This window comes from Prionailurus viverrinus, chromosome B3 (assembly GCF_022837055.1).
Source record: "Prionailurus viverrinus isolate Anna chromosome B3, UM_Priviv_1.0, whole genome shotgun sequence".
NCBI classification, from domain to species: domain Eukaryota; kingdom Metazoa; phylum Chordata; class Mammalia; order Carnivora; family Felidae; genus Prionailurus; species Prionailurus viverrinus.
Window position 1 is genome coordinate 136,256,747 of NC_062566.1, and position 11,195 is coordinate 136,267,941.

The following is an 11,195-nucleotide window of genomic DNA, read 5'->3' on the forward strand; positions in this document are numbered from 1 at the left end:
GGCCAGGCATGCCATGAAAGGAGGTGTCTAGACCGTGTCTGGTCCTGGAAGCCTATTAAAGACTGTGATCATTATCCCTAGAGCAATGAGGACATACTGGGAAGTTTAATCTGGGAGAAACAAAACCAGCTTTGTGCATTGAAAGAGCACCAGACCTTCAGGGATGGTTTGAAAGGAGCCTGGCCTGGGTTTGGAATCAGAGGTCACTGCCATGTCCGGGTGAGAGATGATGGCCTCCTGGGCTAACACACTGGTGACAGGCTTTGCTAGAAGCGAACAGAGCAGACAGATCTTGAGAGGGTAAACTTATCTTATGTTGGCCATGGCTTTGTTATGAGGATGAAGCTATGATAGAACTCCCATTGGCCCCAAAGGGACCAGGTTGTACTAATAACATTAATGCTATCTATTAAGACAGGGGAGGGGTGAAGATCCAGAATCTGGTCCTGGACATTTTGTGTTTAATGCAATTTTCAGCATTCAAAGTAGAGGTGATGAGGACATACGACTCAGAGCCAGAAGCTTTGTTCTATCCATCAGTTTGGGAGTCTTTAGCCTGCAAATGACTAGTGAAGCCACAAATTTTGTTGATCTGGTCTTGGGAAGAAGCTTGGAAGAAGAGTAAGGGATTGAGGATGAGTGATCTCCAATAATTAAAGGTAGTAGTGGTTAAGAAGAAGGAACCCAGAGATGGAGGAAGAAAACCCTGGAAATCCTTTGCCCTGGGAATGTAGGAACGACCATGTGTAGGACTGAGTACCCCATGATCTAAGCAGGGAAGAACTCATCTAGAGATTATCAGAGGACAGAGAGAGGTAAGGGAAGAGGTGAGTGTCTGGCATCGTAGGAGGAAAGAGGCTCTTTTTATAAGGTGTCTCAAAAAGGAGAAGTAAGATAAGGTGTTAATCAGAGGAACACTGAGAGCAACAAAGTGGTTTTTTTTTCTCTAAAAATGGGAAGATCATGATTCAGTGAACAAGTATCGATGTGAAGGATCTAGAGAAATGTACTGGAGACAGACAAGGGATGATGAGATTTTAAGATTCTCAAGAACAGGGAAGGCTATCTCAGAACAAAGGATGGAAAGGAGCTCAAATGGAAGGGGGTGTCTCCTCAAAGTTACCAGAATAGAAGGATAGGACACAGTAAGTGGAAGGTTTAGCATTCAGAGAAAGTTGAGGGAGTTCTTATCCCACTACTTCCATTGTATCTGAGAACTTGGAGGTTTTGTTCTCTTCTGTGGGTTGTGAGGGTAGTTACAACAGAGATTTGAGAGAGGTAGTAAGGGTTTGAAATACTTGCTGTGACAACAGGATCTTAATGGGCCAAGGAAATACAAGAGGACTTCCTGGTGGGGGTGATCCCACTTTTGAAGACGAACATCTATGCATTCCGCCTTCCTGGGCGATCTCCAGCAGCACATCCTTCTTGAGTGAAGACAAGTGAACCACTGAGTTCAGCTGGGGCTTGGGTTTTACTCAGATGGATGTGAAAAGCAGAGAGTAAGGGATTTGGGGGTGTTGACAAAAGTATTCCTAAAATAATTTAGGCTGAGCAAGGAGGAAGGTGAAGACATGAGAAGGTTGATGCATTGGGAGGAATCCCAGGTGATTATTTCACCAGAGATTTCTAACACTTACTTCCATGGAATCCCGGGAATGTTGCTCAAAGATACCAGCATTCACCAAGAATCTAGAATCTAGAACCTATGCAGCCTTGTATATGTTTCCAAAGAGTGAGGCAGTGCTGTGTAGGGACTATGGCTTCAAGCTCACGCATTGAGCTGCCTACCTACAAGATGGAGCATACGGTCATCATTGAACCTTGCTGTATAAGCTTGGTACGTCACAAGCTTGCTGTATGTCAGTCAATATGCACAAAACCCTTTGGTAATTCAGGCGCAGGTGAACACTATGTATTAGATAGCATTGCCCCAGATGTTCAACAAATAGCTTGAAGCAACTATTGTCACCTCCAATTCGTATTTGAGGAAATGGATGCTCTGACAAGCTAAGCAGTTTGCCTAAGATATCAGATAATTAGGGGTAAGACCAGCGTAACCATAATAATTCTTAAGGCTTACATATCGTTAAGGCTGTTTAACATTCATTGCCTTAACTTGTGACTGAAACATTTGAAATATAAACAAAGACCTGGTTTGACTCCCAAGTCAGGGCACCTGTTGTTATTCCAAGAAGTCTTCTGGAAAGTTCCTCAGACTGTTTCTTCACCTGGACTGTCTAAGTTACTATACTTGCTATATCTACCTCATAGATGAATTATAAATATGAAATGGGATGTGAGAAAGGATGTCTCAACTGTTGAGCAGTTTATCTTCTCTGACTTTCTCCTCACCCTGCTTTTTGACTCTCATCTCTCCCCATCTCCAAGGGTACGCTTGACCAGAGAGTGTTTCATTAGCCCATGAGTTCATCTGTGAAATTCCAGCAAAATGGATTCCATCTGTTGACAATATCCTGAGTCCCTTAAAACAAGTCCTCAAACACAGATAGTGGATCATCTACCTCACTGCCATCAAGCCAAAGCCAACTAAGGATACGGAAGCACAAAATAATAGGTGAATGTCTTCATCATGACCATCTGGATTGAATCCGGTCTTTGTCACATAGCCATAGCAGCATCCTTTCTCTTATGGATTTAGAAGCCAGTGTCAATTGCTTTACAAAGAAGGTAGAGAAAAGAACAAATCAGGGTGGGCACAGAAAAGCTTAAGCTTCCTTCAAAGATGGATTTACCATTTCTTCCTTCCTCAGGTCAGTGCCATACTTGCTGTCACATGGCAGAATTACTTATCCATCATGTCACATCTCCTCTCCATGGTGCCTTCCCTCCATCCATCAGCAGTTTTAAGGCCTCACCAGTTGGGGGGGGGGTGCTTGCCCAGTGTCTTCTCATTCCTTGTGACCCCATGCCTGGCCCAGAGCTGACTTGTCTGGGGAATGCATCTTTCCCCAGGTTCGTGATTCAACCTGTTTCCAGAGATTCCCAGTTGCTTGCAGAAAGGTGTCCAACCCTTTAGCGTGACATTTTCCATGGAATTAAGGCAATAAATAACACCTGAAAAGAGAAAACAAGAAAGCACAGCAAGGAGGTATCTTTTAAAAATATAATAAAGAACTAAATATGTATATGAGATGTAAGTTGTGGGTCTGAAGAGGGCGATTTGGAGATGGATGTGACTGGGACCAGGGACTATACACTATTTGATTCATTAAACTGTAACCATAGATTGCTTCGATCAACATTAAAAATTAAAAAAAAAAGTCACATTTATGACTCTTTCACTCTGTCTGTGGGGGTAGGATGGAAGATAGCCATGACTTTTGATACCTATTATTCTTTAAGAAAAGCTGAAACGCAGTTTTTCATCAATGCTTCAGTGTAGTCTGTGTGAATCGGTTATTACTTATCTTTTTTTAAATTTCACCAGAAATATAATTGAAAAGATAATAAGTGGGAGAGAGATGACAATCTAACATATAGAGGAAAAAGTTATTTATAAAACCATTAGATAGCCATGGTCCCAGATCAGCCTAACTATAACGGCCACTTAAAGTTTGCATGTTACTCAAAGTTGTTTAACATTTATTATTTTCAGTTTGCAGGGGATCGGAAGTGACGCCTCTTCATTTGAGCTATAAGGATGGTGAGGCTGCAGAAGCTGGCTTATCTATATGAATCTGTAGTCACAAAGAGGTGGAGTCTGATTCAGAAAATGGTCCTTTCTCTTTTCTTCACTCCTGTGGAGGTGCTCTGTCCAGGTACTGAAGCCAAGTTATGCTGCAATAACAAATAGCCCTTGCCACTTAATGAACTGAGGAGCAAAGAAGCCATCCACCCTGTGTGCCTGGGACTCCTCCATGTTGGAATCGTTCTCCCTACCAGTCTAGAGGGACTCAGTGGCCACCACGTGGAGTGCTGCCAGGCCCCATCACAGAGAGAGAGGAGCACTCGGAAGACATCTCTCCGGATGATCACACCCACCCACCTGGAAATAGTACCCGAAACCTCTGCCCAAACTCACTGGTGGAGAGAAATTATGGGACTGCGATTTATATTGTCTCTCCATCAGCGTATTTTTAGATTACAGTTATTTTTAGTGCCAAATAGGGAAGGAATGGAATATTTGGAGGAAAGTTCTGGTATCTATCTTGCTTCCATGCTCACGGGCGACCCAAAAGACTCCCCCTTAATAGCAAGGCTATTTTCATCACGGTTAGCTGTGACAAATTTTATTTTAATGCTCTTCTCACAGCGTGTGCTTCCTCTATCTCCAGTAGCAACAAACACTGGGGCAGCAGTGGGACAGGGGCTGGGAAGGGTGAGGAGAAATCATGCAGGTACAGGGCGTCCAAGGACACCATCAGCTCAGGGGTCTTCTAATCACTTGGTGCTTGCTGCACCAAGGTGTGAAAAAGAGTTTTCTTCCAGCGATCTGAGACCCAACTCCATACTCTCAAGAACACAGATCATCATGGTAAATAATGACCATAATGATGATAAACTTGACGGGAGGCTTTATCTGCTTTCCTTCAAAGAGAATAGCTGGGGAGATGGAGAAACTTCTTTCATGTAAACAAAAATGAGGGAAGATGAGATGAGAATGGTTAAGGCAGGAAAGTAGGAGAGCGAAGAAAGACACTCAAGCCGTAGTCATCTCTCCTTTGATGGAAGACGAGTCTCCTGGGGGAAGAGGGAGGGTTATCCTGCTTCCTCGTGGCAGGGATGAAAGAGGGATAAAAATATATATCCATTACTAGGAGCGGCAACTAGAATGCTGTAATGAAGAAAAGGTGATTGCCTGAGAAGAATAATGCTCTCCTTATGCATTTATTTATTTTCTACTAAAATAGTGTGGGTTTTGATCATCTCGGAAGGCACAGAGTAGGCAGAACCATATGTAAAATCAGCGTGCTCTTGGGAACTTGATGAATGGATCCATAAGTCTTGGGAAACAAAACCACCAAATCTTGAGGTGTTGAGAAGAGACGTTCCAAGTCAGGGCACATCGTGGTGTCTCTCTCTCTCCTTCCTTTGCATCTCTGATTAGTGGATGCTTTTGAAGCACAAAGAAGGCAGTGCATGAGAGATACTTCACACATTTTCTGGCCACCCAAAGTCAAAACACATCACTGAAGACTCCTTCTTTGGTCTCCTAAAGGAATGAGGTACGGATCCCACGGTTAAGGAAAAATCCTACCCCATGCTGACTTTGTTCAAGACAAGCCCTTATCAGCAAATTGAAACTCCAGTGAGATGGAGAATATACGTCCCGAGTTCCTAGGGGAATAGGTTATTTCTCCTGCATACATGTTTTAGTTTCCCAGGTCTGCCCTCACAAATGACCACAAACTGGATGGTTTAAAGCAACAGAAATTCATTTTCTGAAGGTTTTGGAGACTGTATGTCCAAAATTGAGGTAAGCGGTGACACACTCACTCTGAGGGCTCTAGGGCAGAATGCTTCCTTGTCTCTTCCACATTCTGATGTCTTACGCAGTCCTTGGCTTGGGGCAACCTCACTCCAATCTATGGTTTCTCTCTATGTGTGTGTCTCAAACGCCCCCCTCTGTCTTTCTCTTATAAAGGACACCCCCTGTTTGATTTAGGACCCACCCTAAGTCCAGGATGACCACCTATGTGGAACTGAAGAAAGAAAACAAACAAGGAAAAAGAAAGAGACAAACAAAAAACCAGACTCAACTTTAGGGAACAAACTGATGCTTGTCAGAGGTGAGATGGGCAGGGGAATGGGTGAAATAGGTAAAAGTGATTAATGAATGCACTTGTGATGAGGACTGAGCAAGGCAAAGAATTGTTGAATAATTATATTGCACATGTGAGTCTTAAAAAAAATTCTTGGGGCTCCTGAGAGGCTCAGTCGGTTAGGTGTCTGACTCTTGATTTTGGCTCAGGTCATGATCTCACTATTCGTGAGATCCAGCCCTGCTTCATTGTCTGCAATGACAACACAGAACCTACTTGGGATTCTCTGTCTCTCCCTCTCTGTCTCTGCCCCTCCCGTGCACATTCTCCCTCTCTGTCTCTCAAAATAAATAAACATTAAAAAATTAAAAGAAAATCTTAATCACAATTCCAGAGAACCTGTTTTCAAATAAGGTCACATTCCAGGTGGATATATCTTTGGGGGGGGGTGGGGGTACTATTCAAGCCACTAGGTAGTCCCCATCACAGTACCCAATTAGGAATTGTCAGACTGCGTAAATGACCCATCCAGGAGGCATATAAGACATTTGGCAAAGGGAGACTCCCGTGAGGTCTTCCCCTGGTACCCAATTAGGGTGGCTCATATCTGTGAGACCTTCTCAATCCATTTCTAAGAGAGGACTCTGTGGCTTGTGGACCCTGACAGGAAATCACTCTTCCTCATCAGTCAGATCCTCAACTTCCATTTGTTCTATTTATTCACTAAAAAAGTCTTTCCTGATCACCTACAATGTTCCAGGCCCTGGGCTGGGCACTGGGTTGCTTAGGGTTGCTTAGGATGGTTCCCCTAGAGTGATATGTGGGATCAGGTGTGGGTCACCTTCTCCCTTACTATAAGACCTCTTTGGAGACAGGCCTTTTGCAGCTTTCTAGGCAAGAGTGAGTCTAAGCAGCACATGATTTTATCTACCTGATCTCAGCTGCTTGGGTCAGGAATGGACACCAGCCCCAAGAAGTGCCAAACAGATGCTGTCTTCTGGAGACACTGAGGCCGAGCCACAATGACTTGGGACACGAAGCCACTGTTTGCGTGTTTAGCAGTCTTTTTCACCGTGTGCCCAGAGAAAAGTTGCAGAGAGAACAAGGTAGCTGCACAAAGGGATGAGACGTTGTGTACCTCCAAGGACAGATGAGTCTTTCACTTCCTGGGACACTACATGGTATTTCTGGGAACAGAATTCCCCGAGACTGCTCATATTTTTGCCCTCTGCCGTCAGCTGATTTATGGGTATCCTATCAGTGAGGGGAGGAGGACAGATGCCAACACAGCCTCATTATGTTGCACACGGCTCAATGAACGGATGAACGGGAGGGAGTAGGGTGGTTAGCTGGCTCTGTAAGCAAAGAAAGTGTAACCAAATGGGTGCAATCCATTTGGAAAGATAAGTAAGAGTTTTTTCTGGCTGAATTTTATTAATTAACATGTGAATGGAGTAGTTGCTCAGCCCTAGATGCACATTAGAATCAGTTGGGCAATGCCTGGACCCACTTCAGACCGTCCATTTGGAAGTTCTGTGTGTGTGTGTATTTTAAACAATTCCCAAAGGCGATCCTGATGCACCAAGAAGGCCAGATTCACTGACTTCATGAGTTACATGATAAAACAGCATCTTTCCAGAATAGCACATCCTCAATTTTCTTTGGTCTAATAGCCACAGAGTTTTTACCTTGAAGCTGGCCCTTGTGCTACTCAATGCACTCATAGGCCCTGTGCAGCAGGTGCTAAGGAAATATGTTTAGCTTCTACAAATCACACAGTGGCATAGGCTCCTGATATCCATTGGACCACATCATTTCTTTTTGGCAACATCTTCACTGATGACATCACAGACTTCTAAAAAATTCCGTCCTCTAATTTATGTTTGCATCCTCATTTCTTCTGCCTCCACCCTGGTGTGGGCCTGCCATATGAAATTTTTCTTATAGGTCTCTTCACATCCAGTAAATCACTTTATAATCCTCATGACTCTTCACGTACCCACACCCCACACGCATACCCACAGACACGCATACAGTCCACTTTCTTACCCCCCATCTACCCATCCACTCATCTGTCAGTCTATCCACCCATCCATATATCCAACCATATACCCATCTATGTAAGTATCCATCTTTCCATCCATCCATCCATCCATCCATCCATATATATATATATATATTCATGTTAGTCCACCCATCCATCCATCTAACTGTATAGACATGTATACATCCATCCATCCATACATACATACATATGTACATACATTCATCCATCTATCAGTCTATCCATCTACCCATCCATGTAAGTATCCAATCATCCATCCTTCCATCCATCCTTCCATCCATCCTTCCATCCATCGGTCCATCCACCTACCCATCTATCAATCCATACAACCATCCACTTCCCCATCCATCCATCCATCCATACATACATGCATACATTAATCTATTAGTTCATCTATCCATCCATCCATCCATCATCCATCCATATATACATACATACATATGTACATACATTCATCTATCTATCTATCTATCTATCTATTCATCCATCCACCCATCCACCCATCCACCCATCCAACCATATATACATACATATATACATACATATGTACATACATTCATCCATCAGTCTATCTATCTATCCATCCATCCATCCACCCATCCATGTAAATATCCAATCACCCATCCATTCATCCATCCATCCACCCATCCATGTGAGTATCCATCCATACATACATATATGTTCACTCATCTGTCACTCACCTTTCACTTGTTAAGGTGATGGTTAGATTTAGGGTTAGGGGTGAGTAAGGTAAGGTAAGATTTATGGTTAGAGTTTGGAAAGGTGAGGCCTAAGGGTGGGGAGGGTGAGACCAGGTTTAGTTTTATGGGTAGCTTGGATAAAGTTGAGTGTAGGGCTAAAAAAGAAGTAAGGTTAGGTTGAGGATTGGGGACGAGTAGATGGATGGTTCAGGTCATGGTTTGGATGGGGATGGCTAGGCATAAGGATGCCTCAGGAGTCCTCTGTGAGAGCTGATATGTGAGCTGACTCAGAAATGGTCAGCACAGATGTGTCCACCTACAGAAGGATTCAGAACGACTCCAGGCATTGGAAATATACTGGAGGAGGTGTAGCAGAGTGATACACACAAGGAACTTGCCAGAGGAGCCCTGCAGGCCAAGGGTGTTAGGAAACGAGGAGAGACATGACGCTGAGGGTCAGGAAGGAAGTCCTGGAAACCTTCAGAAAATGTCCAATTCATCCTGGAGATTATGGAGAAAGCAGGTGGGATTTAAGCAGGGGTACCGTCAAATACATACTTCCAACCATTAAAAATTCACGTTCTTTCTTTTCATTTTCTGTGGGTTGTTCTTCAGCTGCCTCTGAATAGACCTGCAAAGCACCAAATTAGGGAATATTAAAAAAATGCCCTCCCAGTAAATAAAAGACTCTGAAGGCATGAGTGTAGTCATTGCAGAAAGACTCCATCCACGATCATGCCTCCTGCCAAACAACTGGCTTCCGGTGTTTCCCGCTAAATTCAGAAGGACTTTAGCAAGACTTCCCGATACACAGTAAACACTTGGGCATTCTTCCTTCGCTCCTTTCTCCTCCCCTTTCTCTCATCTTTCAAGGAAGGACCTAATATTCTTCCTGGTTGCTGATTAGACAGGGACACTGATGAAACTAGCAGCTTATCTATCATCTTTCACTAGGAGCAGGCAGCATGCGCAAAGGCCCAGAGGCATGAGGAAGTCTGGCCCTTTGAGATTTCAAATGTAGCTTCTAGATAGCTGGTGGCGGACTAAGCAAGAGAAAATGAGGTAGGAGAGGCCATGAGAGGCCCAAGTGCACACTGGAGTTTCATGTTTATTCTGAAGAGGAAGAAGACAGAAGGCAAGGACAATCAATTACTTTAAACTTAGAAGGGAGATCGTTAATGTCCGTGTTTAAGTCTGTGGTCATAACTATAAAAAATTACTAGCGATAGGAAAGGTGTGTGGCTATAGGTGCATATATGTGTGTATAAAAGATAGATAGATGATATATTGATAAAATCTTGGATTGGATCAAGTCTTCCAAAGAAGATATGAGAAGCAGAAGCCAGAAAAAAAAAAGATTGGCATATTTGAATATATAAAATTATGAACCTTTCATTTGTCAGAAGATGCTATATGAAAAGTTAAGAGGCAACAGATTGAAAGAATGCATTTGTCTTATACACACTAAGTATTAATTGCCTAGCAATTCAATAGGAAAATTAGCAAATTAACAGAAAGATGAAGTATCGGGTCACAAGAGGAGAAATCTCAATGGCCACCAGTGCTCCAGAAAATGCAAATCAGAGCGGTAAGACAGCATTGTTCAACCATCATGTTTTCCTTTTAAAAAAAATGACAATAATCCCAACCTGAGGAGACCCTGTAGCTACTGAGACTGTTTAAAAAATTGTTTCCACTTTTTGGGGGTACAGTTTGGCAGTTACCTTTCAAAACATGTAAAGTGGTCCAATGATATGTATGCTGCGGGATGTGTTTTTTGCATCGTTACACGGAAGAGCAACAAATAGCAAAATTAATCCTGAAGTCCATCCACAGACGAGCAAAAGGATTCTAAATTCCCAAACTCTGGAATACCGCAGAGCCATTGAGGGTAAGTTAGGGCAGCTACATGAACTGACCCGGAATTCTCTCACTGCCGGGGGAAAATCATAAGCCAGGGAAATCGAGGGGAAAATAATAAGCCAGGGAAATCGATGAATCCTTGTATTCATGAAAACCCACAAACAAAAAATGATGGGCATATAAGTATCTCTCTGTGCCTAGAAGATGGTGCAGGACATTGGCAAGGGCAGAGCCATTTAAGGGTGTTCTATTTGTTTGGGGGTGAAGGGGAGCTCATAAAATCTGCTCTGTATTATTTATTTTAGACATTTTACAACAAACCAACAAGCATTGACCTATGATTTGTGTGTGTTTAAAGAAAAACAAATGTAGCTTCAAGAAAAAAAAATTCTGGCAGCAATGGCCAAGATGGACACAAGAGACACAGGAGAGAAGGCAGGAGGGACACTGCAGGGACACGGGAAGAAGGCAGGCAGCCTGGTGAGAAGTCAGCAGAAGCCCACCAGGAGGACAGGTGTGCAGGGAACCGCACACGCAGGTGGCTGAGTTTGGAAAACAGGAGCTAATGCCAGGAGACACTGTCAAGACAGAAGCCAGATGACTGGGTCATCGCACAGGGTGGGGGCTTGTCCACAAAGACGCTCAGAGCTTCTCTTGTAAGTGGCAGAGTGGTGGCGATGCCGTTCATGACGGTCATAAAGGAGGTGGGAAAGCGATTGAATTCTGAGCCAATGTGTTCGGCGTTATTTTAGACAGGTGTGGGCCACCGAGGTCAAGGCGGTAGGAGATGTGTGAACAAGGGGACTCGTGCCGTGTGGATCCTAACTCACGTGCCAAGCC

General features: G+C 43.6%; 1 long non-coding RNA gene across 1 annotated transcript; it reads left to right on the forward strand.

The window, feature by feature from the left end:
* Positions 1-1,758: 1,758 nt before the first annotated feature.
* Positions 1,759-3,730, forward strand: LOC125169053 (uncharacterized). Its single transcript, XR_007153418.1, has 4 exons — positions 1,759-1,840; positions 2,392-2,578; positions 2,977-3,112; positions 3,620-3,730. It is a non-coding gene; the product is annotated as an uncharacterized LOC125169053 (long non-coding RNA).
* The last annotated feature ends 7,465 nt before the right edge of the window (positions 3,731-11,195 follow it).